The sequence below is a fragment of the Scylla paramamosain genome, chromosome 19 (genome assembly GCF_035594125.1).
Source record: "Scylla paramamosain isolate STU-SP2022 chromosome 19, ASM3559412v1, whole genome shotgun sequence".
Taxonomy (NCBI): Eukaryota; Metazoa; Arthropoda; class Malacostraca; order Decapoda; family Portunidae; genus Scylla; species Scylla paramamosain.
In genome coordinates this window covers 2,750,001-2,762,500 of record NC_087169.1, presented here as the reverse complement: position 1 = coordinate 2,762,500, position 12,500 = coordinate 2,750,001, and the positions used below count along the sequence as shown (strand labels likewise).

At 41.7% G+C, this 12,500-nt stretch overlaps 1 protein-coding gene and 1 long non-coding RNA gene across 2 annotated transcripts in view; one reads left to right on the top strand and one right to left on the bottom strand.

Moving 5' to 3' along the window:
• The window catches only part of LOC135109579 (uncharacterized), a 25,610-nt gene extending 25,481 nt beyond the window's left edge, over positions 1-129 (top strand). Inside the window, exon 3 of the mRNA XM_064021004.1 lies at positions 1-129. This exon is cut by the window's left edge and continues 418 nt beyond it. The gene's annotated coding sequence lies outside the window, so the exon portion shown is untranslated.
• Positions 1-12,500, bottom strand: part of LOC135109582 (uncharacterized) — a 24,374-nt gene that overhangs the window by 5,555 nt on the left and 6,319 nt on the right. The gene's annotated exons all lie outside the window — the stretch shown is intronic.

The following is a 12,500-nucleotide window of genomic DNA, read 5'->3' as shown; positions in this document are numbered from 1 at the left end:
AGGACAGAATCCTGAGGAACACCACTGTTAATAGATTTAGGAGAAGAACAGTGACCGTCTACCACAGCAGCAATAGAACGGTCAGAAAGGAAACTTGAGATGAAGTTACAGAGAGAAGGATAGAAACCGTAGGAGGGTAGTTTGGAAATCAAAGCTTTGTGCCAGACTCTATCAAAAGCTTTTGATATGTCCAAGGCAACAGCAAAAGTTTCACCAAAATCTCTAAAAGAGGATGACCAAGACTCAGTAAGGAAAGCCAGAAGATCACCAGTAGAGCGGCCTTGACGGAACCCATACTGGCGATCGGATAGAAGGTTGTCAAGTGATAGATGTTTAAGAATCTTCCTGTTGAGGATAGATTCAAAAACTTTAGATAGGCAGGAAATTAAAGCAATAGGACGGTAGTTTGAAGGATTAGAACGGTCACCCTTTTTAGGAACAGGTTGAATGTAGGCAAACTTCCAGCAAGAAGGAAAGATAGATGTTAACAGACAGAGCTGAAAGAGTTTGACTAGACAATGTGCAAGCACGGAGGCACAGTTTCGGAGAACAATAGGAGGGACCCCATCAGGTCCATAAGCCTTCCGAGGGTTTAGGCCAGCGAGGGCATGGAAAACATCATTGCGAACAATTTTAATACGTGGCATGAAATAGTCAGAGGGTGGAGGAGAAGGAGGAACAAGCCCAGAATCGTCCAAGATAGAGTTTTTAGCAAAGGTTTGAGCAAAGAGTTCAGCTTTAGAAATAGATGTGATAGCAGTGGTGCCATCTGGTTGAAATAGAGGAGGGAAAGAAGAAGCAAAGTTAATGGATATATTTTTGGCTAGATGCCAGAAATCACGAGGGGAGTTAGATCTTGAAAGGTTTTGACATTTTCTGTTAATGAAGGAGTTTTTGGCTAGTTGGAGAACAGACTTAACATGGTTCTGGGCAAAAATATAAAGTGCATGAGATTCTGGTGATGGAAGGCTTAAGTACCTTTTGTGGGCCACCTCTCTATCATGTATAGCACGAGAACAAGCTGTGTTAAACCAAGGTTTAGAAGGTTTAGGACGAGAAAAAGAGTGAGGAATGTACGCCTCCATGCCAGACACTATCACCTCTGTTATGCGCTCAGCACACAAAGACGGGTCTCTGACACGGAAGCAGTAGTCATTCCAAGGAAATTCAGCAAAATACCTCCTCAGGTCCCCCCAACTAGCAGAGGCAAAACGCTAGAGGCACCTTCGCTTAGGGGGATCCTGAGGAGGGATTGGAGCGATAGGACAAGGTAAAGATATGAGATTGTGATCGGAGGAGCCCAACGGAGAAGAAAGGGTGACAGCATAAGCAGAAGGATTAGAGGTCAGGAAAAGGTCAAGAATGTTGCACCAATTGCTCTAGGTCATGGAGGATAGCAAAGTTGTAGGCTAGTTCACCAGGATGGTCAGTGAAGGGAGAGGAAAGCCAAAGCTGGTGGTGAACATTGAAGTCTCCAAGAATGGAGATCTCTGCAAAAGGGAAGAGGGTCAGAATGTGCTCCATTTTGGAAGTTAAGTAGTCAAAGAATTTCTTATAATCAGAGGAGTTAGGTGAGAGGTATACAGCACAGATAAATTTAGTATGAGAGTGACTCTGTAGTCGTAGCCAGATGGTGGAAAACTCGGAAGATTCAAGAGCGTGGGCACGAGAGCAGATTAAGTCATTGCGCACATAAACGCAGCATCCAGCTTTGGATCGAAAATGAGGATAGAGAAAGTAGGAGGGAACAGAAAAGGGGCTACTGTCAGTTGCCTCAGACACCTGAGTTTCAGTGAGGAAAAGAAGATGAGGTTTAGAAGAGGAGAGGTGGTGTTCTACAGATTGAAAATTAGATCTTAGACCGCGAATTTTGCAGAAGTTAATGAAGAAAAAGTTGAGGGGGGTGTCAAGACACTTAGGGTAGTCGACAGAAAGGCAGTCCGACCTGGGGACATTTATGGTCCCCTCCCCAGATGAGGACTCCGAGGCTGGTGTAGGAGTCGCCATGATGATTTTAAAATTTTTGAGTGAAGGGTGTGTGTGTTATTAGGTGCTTGTAGTTTTGTGTGGAGGAAGAGAGTTGTCTTTAGAGGGCAGGCTGTGACTGCCCCCTTGTGTTGTGAGACACAAAGGGAAACGTTCAGTGAGGTCACAGCTGGGTTTAATGATAAGTTCACAGCACCCCCTGAACAGTGCTGCACACCTCACTGGGAGTAATTATCGTTTCGGCAGGTGTCTACTGCCTCCTCCTTTACTCTCTCTCTCTCTCTCTCTCTCTCTCTCTCTCTCTCTCTCTCTCTCTCTCTCTCTCTCTCTCTCTCTCTCTCTCTCTCACTGAATGGCGACCCTAATGCACATGATGGGAAAAAAATATGATAAACACCAATAATTTACTCTCTCTCTCTCTCTCTCTCTCTCTCTCTCTCTCTCTCTCTCTCTCTCTCTCTCTCTCTCTCTCTCTCTCTCTCTCTCTCTCTCTCTCTCTCTCTCTCTCTAATGCATTAGAGAGATTCTCATGAAATATACGTATATGTTATATTTTTAAGAGTGATTTCTTCAGGATTATATAGAGAAATAATGGCTTAAATCTTGATCAAGTTAGATTTACGCTTTCACTTGTCTCCAGTGAGGCGTCTGTTTAAAGAGGGATCTGATAGGTCTTTCATTGCCACAGAGAATACAAGAAGGGTGACGTAAGCAAAATTCTCAAGGTCAGTAGTCATGATAGGATAAGAAGATTAAGAGGAGATTGATGAGATCTTTCTGTGGTACTGGCGATGTATCAACGGTAAACAAACGAAATTCTCAAGACCAGTAGTCAGGATAGGACAAAAAAAGATTAAGAAGAGATTGATGAGGTCTTTCTGTGGTACTGGTGACGTAAATAATGGTAACAAACGAAATTCTCAAGGTCAGTAATCAAGATGGGATAAGAAATAACGGGTTCAAGCTTGTAATAGTTAGAGATGAGAATCCTACTGATCATCTATGTGGCCTTTGAAAACAGTCCTGCTGAGAGGCCAAGGCGCTTCAACATGCAGGCTGCGTGCAACACTCCATCCAAATTATGCTGATATTCTCCAGTACTGTTATTATTATTATTGCAGTTTCTTCTTCTTCTTTTTATTACCTCTTGTGATGTGTGTGTGTGTGTGTGTGTGTGTGTGTGTGTGTGTGTGTGTGTGTGTGTGTGTGTGTGTGTGTGTGTTATCCATCACTATCCACTATCTTAAAACCGTTGATATTCATTCTGTTCCTTTTTTTTTCATGACAAAGTTTCTTCATCATCATAGTTCATTATTTTCGCAATTTAGTTAAAATATTTGTTTTCTTACTTATATGTCATGCGTATCTACTAAAAGCAAATATATAACTGTTTACGCATCTACTCGTATATGAACACGTTTTGAGGGCGTAAGGGAAGCTGCAAGAAGCCTTCAGGCCTACACGTGGCAGTCCCTCAGTAAAACATCCCTAGCAGTCTCCACCTCTCATCCCTATTCATTAATTTACTTTGTCTTCTTTTGAGGCTCTCTTTCAACTGGACTCTAATGGCCTGACTACCGAGCTTCACCTAGTCACCCACCACGCTGCCTGAGAAAAAGTTTATTCACTTATGTTTGTTTATTAATATAGTTATTCATCTGTCTGTTTACTCGAATCACTTACGTTTCATTATTTTTAACCTTGCCTTCTTTTTGTATTTAGTTATTTATTCACTAATTGGCTAATCAATCTATCAAGCTTCCATGTTACCTACTCCTTGTATTAACGCATTTATTCATTTGATTCCCTATTCATTTCTCCATCCAGACTTCTTACCCAGTTATTCTATTTCACTTACTGACTCCTTATCTATTGATCTATTCACCAATTTACTTCATTCACCTTCTCGTATCTGCATCTGTGTCTTTCATTCACTTGTTGACTCCTCTATCTATCTCTCCACCAGTTTATCCTATTCACTTACTCGTATTTACATTTATCAGTCTCTCTCCCACCGCCCCGCCTCCCGCGCCCTCCCACCCTCGACCACCCCATCACACACACCATACACTTACCGATTTCCAACTCTGTCTATTACTTTCTCAGGCTGTCTGTCTCACAATCTACCTACCATGTCATTGTACCTCTCTCTCTCTCTCTCTCTCTCTCTCTCTCTCTCTCTCTCTCTCTCTCTCTCTCTCTCTCTCTCTCTCTCTTCCTACCCACCCATGACTCTCTCTCTCCCTTCGCTTCTCCTTCCCACCAGTAATTCTCTCCCTCCCACCATAACTCTCTCTCTCCCTCTCTCTTCCTCTCCCTCGCTCCCTTCACAGTCTCCCCTCTCCCTCCTCTCCCTAGGTCAGATACATCACAATAATTGCCCTTGCCTCACAATTTCTCCTTTTAAAAACATTTTACAAAATAATAAAAGGACGAACAAGGCCTCTTTTTCTCTACTCGTCCTCCTCCTCCTCCTTCTCCTCCTCCTCTTCTTCCTCCTGCTTCTCCTCCTCCTCCTCCTCTCCCTTAGTTAAAAGAGAGTAGCCGGGCTTGAAATATCGCCGCTTTGTGTTTGACTAGCCAATGTTTCACTCCACGTGCGCCTCGCTCCAAGACGCTGCCACACTAAGCCTTAAACAGCCGCCGGAGACTCAGGCGCGGCTAGGCAGGGCGTAAACACGGATTAAATCAAGCTTGTGGACTTTGCATGTAACACTCCTTAGCCCCCCGACGCTACGCTGCGAGGGTTATTGGGCTTATTACGTGTTATTAAGGGTGTCCAGAAGAGTGATTTGGGGTTATGTCGTTATGATAAAGGGTCTGATGTAAAAAGATGGGTATACTAGACGATAAAGGGCTTAGGTGTTGGATTAAATCAGGGTTATGTACTTTGAACGCTGCGAGAGTCAGTGTGCTCGTCTGGGCTTATTAGGAGAGTGATTTGAGCTTGTGTGGTTATGATAAAGGGTGTGGTGAGGGAAAAAAAGGAATGTACAAAAGGAAAAAAAAGGTTGTGTTGGGTTACATCAGGCTTGTGGTCTTTGCATACAACTCTCCTTAGCCCTGTGACGCTAGCTACGAGGGTTATTGGGCTTGCTTTGGATAATCTGGGCTTATCAGGCTTGTTAGAGCTTGTTTGAGTTTCTTTATGTGGTTCAATAGTGATTTGACTTATCTAAACTAGTTAGGTCTCCTTAGGGCGGTCTGGTAGTGATCTGAGCTTGTGTGTGTGTGTGTGTGTGTGTGTGTGTGTGTGCGTGTGTGTGTGTTAAAGGAGAGAATTTTTCCTGGAATATTCTGAAATAGACTGAAGGAAAAGAGGAAGAAGTTAATGAATAAAAGTTTTCCTGAAATAGCCTGAAGGAAGAGAGGGAGGGAGGAGAGAGAAGTTAATCGAGAGAAGCTTTGATGGAATGGCCTTGAATAGACTGAAAGAAGGAAGGGTGGACAGGTCGTGGTAGTGGTGGTGGTGGTGGTGGTGGTGGTGGTGGTTGCAGCGGCGATGGTGGTTGTGGTTGTGTATATGGGAGAAGAGAAGCAGTTTACGTGATGTAAAGAGAAGAAGAATGATGTTTGGGTTTAATGGACGCAATGAATCAAAGAAAATATTATAGAGAATTGGAAAATATATTATATGAGTGAATGTTTTCCCAGTAGTTTATGATGGAATTGTGAGGAAAATCAAAGAGTATTTTATTATTATAGAAAAATACGAAGAATTATGTGAAATCACACACACACACACACACACACACACACACACACACACACACACACACAGATCTCTGAGAGAGAGAGAGAGAGAGAGAGAGAGAGAGAGAGAGAGAGAGAGAGAGAGAGAGAGAGAGAGAGAGAGAGAGAGAACCACAGACAGACAGACAGACAGAGGCAGACATACAAACAAACACAGAAAAATAAACAGTCAATGAACTTACCCCAAGAAAATAATAAAATTAAAGAAAATTAACAAAAAATTTCATTACAAGTAAAAAAATAGAATAAAATTTTCCTTCAAGCAAAAAAAATAAGATAAGATAAAATAAAAAAATAAATCAACAATAAATTTGAATGAAATAGCACAAAGTTTCCCTACAGCTACACACATACATACATACATACATACATACATACATACATACATACACACATACACAATACCCAGTTTACTTACACACAGCAGTAGTTTACGTACATGCCTGAACTTATGTACACAAATAGGCTGGGTCAATAGGCCTAATGGAGCCTACGTGAGGGTGGATAAGGCGCCCGTATACACACACACACACACACACACACACACACACACACACACACACGAAGGGTTAGGGGAAGATGATAATAGGGAGAAGGAAGGAGATGGAAGGGGAAACAGGGAGACAGGGAAACTGGATAAAGGGAAGAATGGAAAGTGGAAATAAAGTAACAAGGAATAGGGAAACAAAATTGAACAAGGGGAGAGGAAAAAAAAGAGAAAAATGGAGATAAAACGAGAAAGGAAAGAAAGAAAACAGAGGAAAGCGAAAACAAGGAAGAGGAGGAAAAGAAGAACGGAAACTAAAAATAAAGTAAGGAAGAATAAACAACTTAAATTATATAAACCGAGAACATAGAAAAAAAAACTAAAAAATAGGAAAAAAAAATACAAGGAGTGGAGAAAAAAAAAAAAAACAGGCGAGAAAAGTAACTAAGGAAACAGAACGTGACAAAAGAGAGGAAACACTACAAAATAATAAATCAAATAGTGGAAACAATATAATGAAGAAAAGCAAAGAAGAAAAATAAGGAAACGAAGAACAAAGACAACAAGAAAAAAATGTTAAACAGCGAATATCTTACCAGCATTATTTATTTTTTTGAAGTGCAAGAAAATGGAATAATAAGTAAAAGTAACAGAGGAAAAAACAACAAGACGGAGAGGAAAGAGATCGAGGGAAAAAAGAAAAACATTGAATCACTTATCATTATGCATTTGATTTTATGTATATATTTTTTAAGAGTTATAAACAGAAGAGGCAGAAAAGCACATCACTGAGAACTCTTGCCTGTAGAATCCACAACAATGACTTCTGTAATAAACACTATAACTCTAATTTTCTCCATAAGTGTGCTCTTGTCACGACACAAACTCACACTACCGTATATTTCATTGCATATTAATTTCGATACAGAACCACAAACAGTTTTCTCCCTAAGTGTGTTCTGGTCACGAGCCAAACTCACATTATATTTCAGTGCATATTAATTTGGATACAGAACCAAAACCACACCTAACTCATTAACTTACCTCCTTCACTTATATTACTTCTCATTCACTCATTTCATTTCATTCAGTTATTCATTCGTCACTTTACTTATATCATTCACGTCATGTCTCACTCACTTCACAATAATTACTCTCCTTACAAATGGTAACCGTGTGATTACGTTCACCATAATAATAATAATAATAATAATAATAATAATAATAATAATAATAATAATAATAATACATAACTAATGCCCTCTATAAATCAAGAAAACGATTCCAGACAACTAAACAATTATTGAACACTCCATATAACACACCTTCACGAGAGAGAGAGAGAGAGAGAGAGAGAGAGAGAGAGAGAGAGAGAGAGAGAGAGAGAGAGAGAGAGAGAGAGAGACGGTAAACAGTGAATGAGCAATAATCGTCTCATTATAATAAACGTCTCTCTCTCTCTCTCTCTCTCTCTCTCTCTCTCTCTCTCTCTCTCTCTCTCTCTCTCTCTCTCTCTCTCAACAATGGCCACAACATTCTGTCTTTTTATAGATATCAGACTTTTCCGTTCCTCCTGCGAGCTTTTTTTCCTCCCTTCTTCCCTCCTCTTCTTTCCTCCCTCCCTCTACTCCTTCCATCTCTCCTCTCCTCCCTCCCTTCTTACCTCCGTCCATCTCTCCTCTCCTCCTCCTCCATACCTCCCTCTCTCTCTCTCTTCTTTCCTCTCCTCCCTCCTTCCTTCCTCTCTCCCAAGGCGCGTCTCGACGGCACCACCTTACTCCTCCTCCTCCTCCTCCTCCTCCTACTCCTCCTCCTCCTCCTCATTCTCATCCTCCTCCTCCTCCTCCTTGCAGACAGAAATTCAAGATGGCGGTCTAGAGGAAGCCATTACGGAGTGTTGCTACAGTCTCGAGGCATCCCTAATTATCCTCTCTCTCTCTCTCTCTCTCTCTCTCTCTCTCTCTCTCTCTCTCTCTCTCTCTCTCTCTGAACCACGTCCCTCTTTCCTTTATTCATTCTTCAAATTGATCTCTCTCTCTCTCTCTCTCTCTCTCTCTCTCTCTCTCTCTCTCTCTCTCTCTCTCTCTCTCTCTCTCTCTCTCTCTCTCTAAGACCACAGCAGTTGGATTCAAATTAATTCATTTTCTTGAGAGCCGGAGACAGTTAGGACCGTTAAAGACCGTTAGGGACGTTAGGGCGGTTGAATTTGAACCAAAAAGAAGGCGTTAGTGGAGGAACTGATGGAGGAACGGAGGGTGGGAGGGAGGGAGGGAGGGGGTGCAGGAAAGGAGGGAAAAAGATGGAGTGAGGTGATAAGTTGAGTAAGGACTGAGGATGTAAAGAAAAAGAGGAGGAGGAGGAGGAGGAGGAGGAGGAGGAGGAGGAGGAGGAGGAGGAGGAGGAGGAGGAGGAGGAGAAGGAGAAGACGGAAAAGGAGGAGGACGAGGACGAGGAGTGATTAAGGGGGGACCACACAGATGACTCCAATTTTTCCAAGGTTGTACTTAGAGCTAAAGTCTTATAACCATTGTGTTTCTCATGAGCATTTACATATTCTGACCAAGTTTCATAACTATTGGGTCATAGATAGTATATATTTTATTTGTTTTATATGCGGTCATATAAAATTCAATTTAAAATCGTAGATTTTTTTTTTTTATGAGATATTTATTTCAGCGTATTCTGAAGACATTCAGCAATGAAACTATGTTCTGGAATTTCTCCTATCACTCCGAAATATGTTGAAAATGCCACTTGGAAAAAAAGTATAAAATTTCATCCTCATTCGTGATTTTTTCAGAAGCAGCAGATTTATTTATTGTCCAAAATCGCTACATACTTTTATACATATATATGCATGTAAAACATGTGTGAAGTGTTAGTTCTGTATTGCAGAAATTACAGGAGATATTGGCCAAGAAAGTGGGAAAAACGTGTTTTCAGAAAATCACAAATAAAAATTTTTTTGAGTTACACGGCTTGAATGGCAAATTACTTTAGTGTCCCATTTTCTAGTACTCTTTCTTGAGTATGTAGATGATAGAAAACGTGAATTGGTAATGGTGGTCTATAGAAATAAAATTATACACTATATGAATTATAAAAAAAAATAAATAAATAAAATACGTGCTTACACACACACACACACACACACACACACACACACACACACACACACACACACACACTGAGTAGGCCTATGTTGTGTGTGTGTGCGCTGAGGGAAAGAAAGGTAATATTTCCCCGAGACCACGTGCTCGCCACGCGGATGGGTATACTAGCTGTCAGGCTAGCGCGTTGTAAACCTGTCAGTTTCCTGCCAAGAACCTGTACGTGACCTGTAGGTACTACGACGCCTCGGCCACATGTGTTCAGACTCTATCGAGACATCCCTCTGGTAGGATGTGTTTCTGCTAATAATTCATATGGAGTATAAGTTTGCAAATATTGGATAAAAATTATAGCGCTCTATTTTACAATTTTTCAGTTCAGCATGGATCAAGAAAGACTCAAACAGATGATACAAACGATGAAGGCAATGAATGAAAGGAGGAGGCGATTAGGCCTCCAAGGCTATTTTATAATAAAGACCGATAGATATGTGATGGTGGACGGTCCACCATCACCACCACCACCATCACCAAATGAGCTCCGGGAGAACTCCCCTGAGTTATAAAAAAAATAAATAAATAAATAAAAAAAAAATAAAATTGTACACACACACACACACACACACACATACACACACACACACACACACACACACACACACACACACACACCGCACAAGTGAGGTGTGTGTGTGAACACCAAAGGTTTACCATGGGGGTGGGTCAGATTACACACACACACACACACACACACAAAGAGAGAGAGAGAGAGAGAGAGAGAGAGAGAGAGAGAGAGAGAGAGATGAGCAGACGCGTTTATTATAATATATAATATTTTATTTTATTTTGGCCTTTACCGACAAGTTTTACTCGTCTCACCCCTGGGGGCTTTTCGAAGTAGCTGTTTCCTTGGAGAGGGGTTTATTTTTACCAGGGATGGGCCTCTTCCCTCTCCTCCTCAGCTATTTCTACCCAAAAAAGTTACAACTTAGAATCCTCCAGCTTCATAACTTGTACCTTCCCTTGCTCTGAGGCTCTCTTCCTTTCTCATATCTTTTGATTTCTTTCTTCTTCTTTCTTCTTTTTGTTGTTGTCTTATCAGGTACTTAGAAGTACTTCTCCTGTCACGTTTCTTGGCAATTTCTTTGCCGACAGGTCCATGCCTTTCGTGGAGAGTCCTTGTGTACCCAAAGTTGAAACATGTTATTGCTTTTCCAATAAGATATTGCATTCTAACACTATGAAAGAATCTGATCTTAGGTGCCATTGACCACATGACTCCATTCAGGCTCTCATTTGCATTTTGCGTGAAGCCACTGCACCTTGACAGGAGTTCGTCCGCGCAAAATCTTTTATACACTTGCAACAGCTCCTCCTTTACGTCTTTCCTTATGGGGTGGCGAATTTTCTTATTATGCATACCAGCAGGCACTTCTTTATTCTCATGAATTAGTTTATTATAGAAACACCAAGTTTCTTCGCCTTCAGGGCACATGTGATGTGCAGGACTGTCATCTGTGCTGGCGCTGTGTTCTAATGATGCCAGAATTGCCCTCTTCATCTCTCCAATGTTTCCTTTATTATTGATTATGGCATATCTATAATAATCTTGCAGTTTTTGTATGGTAGCTTGAGTCAGACTCCCTCTCTTTCTCCCTCCAACACCTTCACCTTTCCTACTTCTCTGTTGCACAAAGTCCCTCAGAGCTTTCCCAACTCTTTTTGCCACGTGATTTATACATTCCTCTTTCTTTACCTCAATATCTTCTCCATAAATCTTCTCATTTACAATGGCTGTGTATGCCTTTGAGTCACCATCTGATATTACGGTTGTGTAACGAAATTTACACTTTTCTATGGATCTCATCCACAACCTTTTCCATCCTTCCACCTCCATGGCAGGGGAACTACCCTCATAATTTTTTTGGCAGTGTTGTTCATGATCACTGTACCAGTCTCCTTCATCATTCTGATGAATTTCACAATAGTGGCAGTACTTCGAGAGTAACTCGTAGTCCAGCACTAGACCAGTTTCCAGGTGGATGACTGGTACTACTCCATATTTTGCAACGATGCCTCTCTTAGACCATGTTGCATCACAAGTTACTGAGATATCTTTTACTGTAGGAGCTCCTGGTTCTTGGCTTTCGATGAACTTGTGTACCAGCTTACACGCATCACTGAGTGCCTCTTCACTTTTAGTAATGCCTTCTGTTTCAACTGTTTTAGCAATCTTATGAAATGACGCTGATGACATAAACTTGTTTTCAAAAGTCTCTTCCATATCTTCAATGGTTTTGAAACCATTGTTTGATAAGGCAAATTCTACCAATTTCACATTGGCATCAAATTTCCCACGTGGTGCCACCCTGTTGGAGGTATATTGCTGTTCTTCCTCACCGCACACTTCACACTGGGAATGAATTCTTCGTACAGCACCAAACCTCACAGATGATACGGTGGTACTCTGCCTGGATTTGTTTTTACACTTCGGGCACACAAACTCATAATTTTCAAAGAGTTGCAGCAGTTTTTTCTTGCTGATAATGAGGTACTCCTCTTTCTGTGGTTTCACTGGCACAGTTTCTTTTTCTCTTACTTTTCTTTTCAGTAAAGCAGGAGGCATGTCTTCCTTCAACTGCGGCTCATCTGTTGTGTTACTTGTGTCCACCTTTTTTCTCTTCACGAGGGATGGTCCGGGCTGAGACTCTCCCATCGCTGCAGCTGGTAGTCCAGGAGGAGGCTCACATGCTTGTTCACCTTTCTCTGCTGCTTTTTTCCTCTCTTTCCTCTTCTCCGCACTAAGTGCACCCGCGGCTTTCAGGTGAATAGCTCGCTTTGATTTCCGTGCCATGCTGGGTATGTCCTCTCTCAATAACTGGTTCTCTGCGTCTGACTAAGCGGCAGGATTTGACCTGCTTTCTGTGCCTTATCATGTTTCTGCGATAAAGTCACGCGACTCCTTCGCTCCCTCCCTCTCTCTCTCTCTCTCTCTCTCTCTCTCTCTCTCTCTCTCTCTCTCTCTCTCTCTCTCTCTCTATCTCTCTCAGCGTCTGACCATGGGCAAGATTTGACCTACCCTAGCTGTGTCTTATCATGTTTCTGCGATAAAGTCACACCCCAGTCTCTCTCTCTCTCTCTCTCTCTCTCTCTCTCTCTCTCTC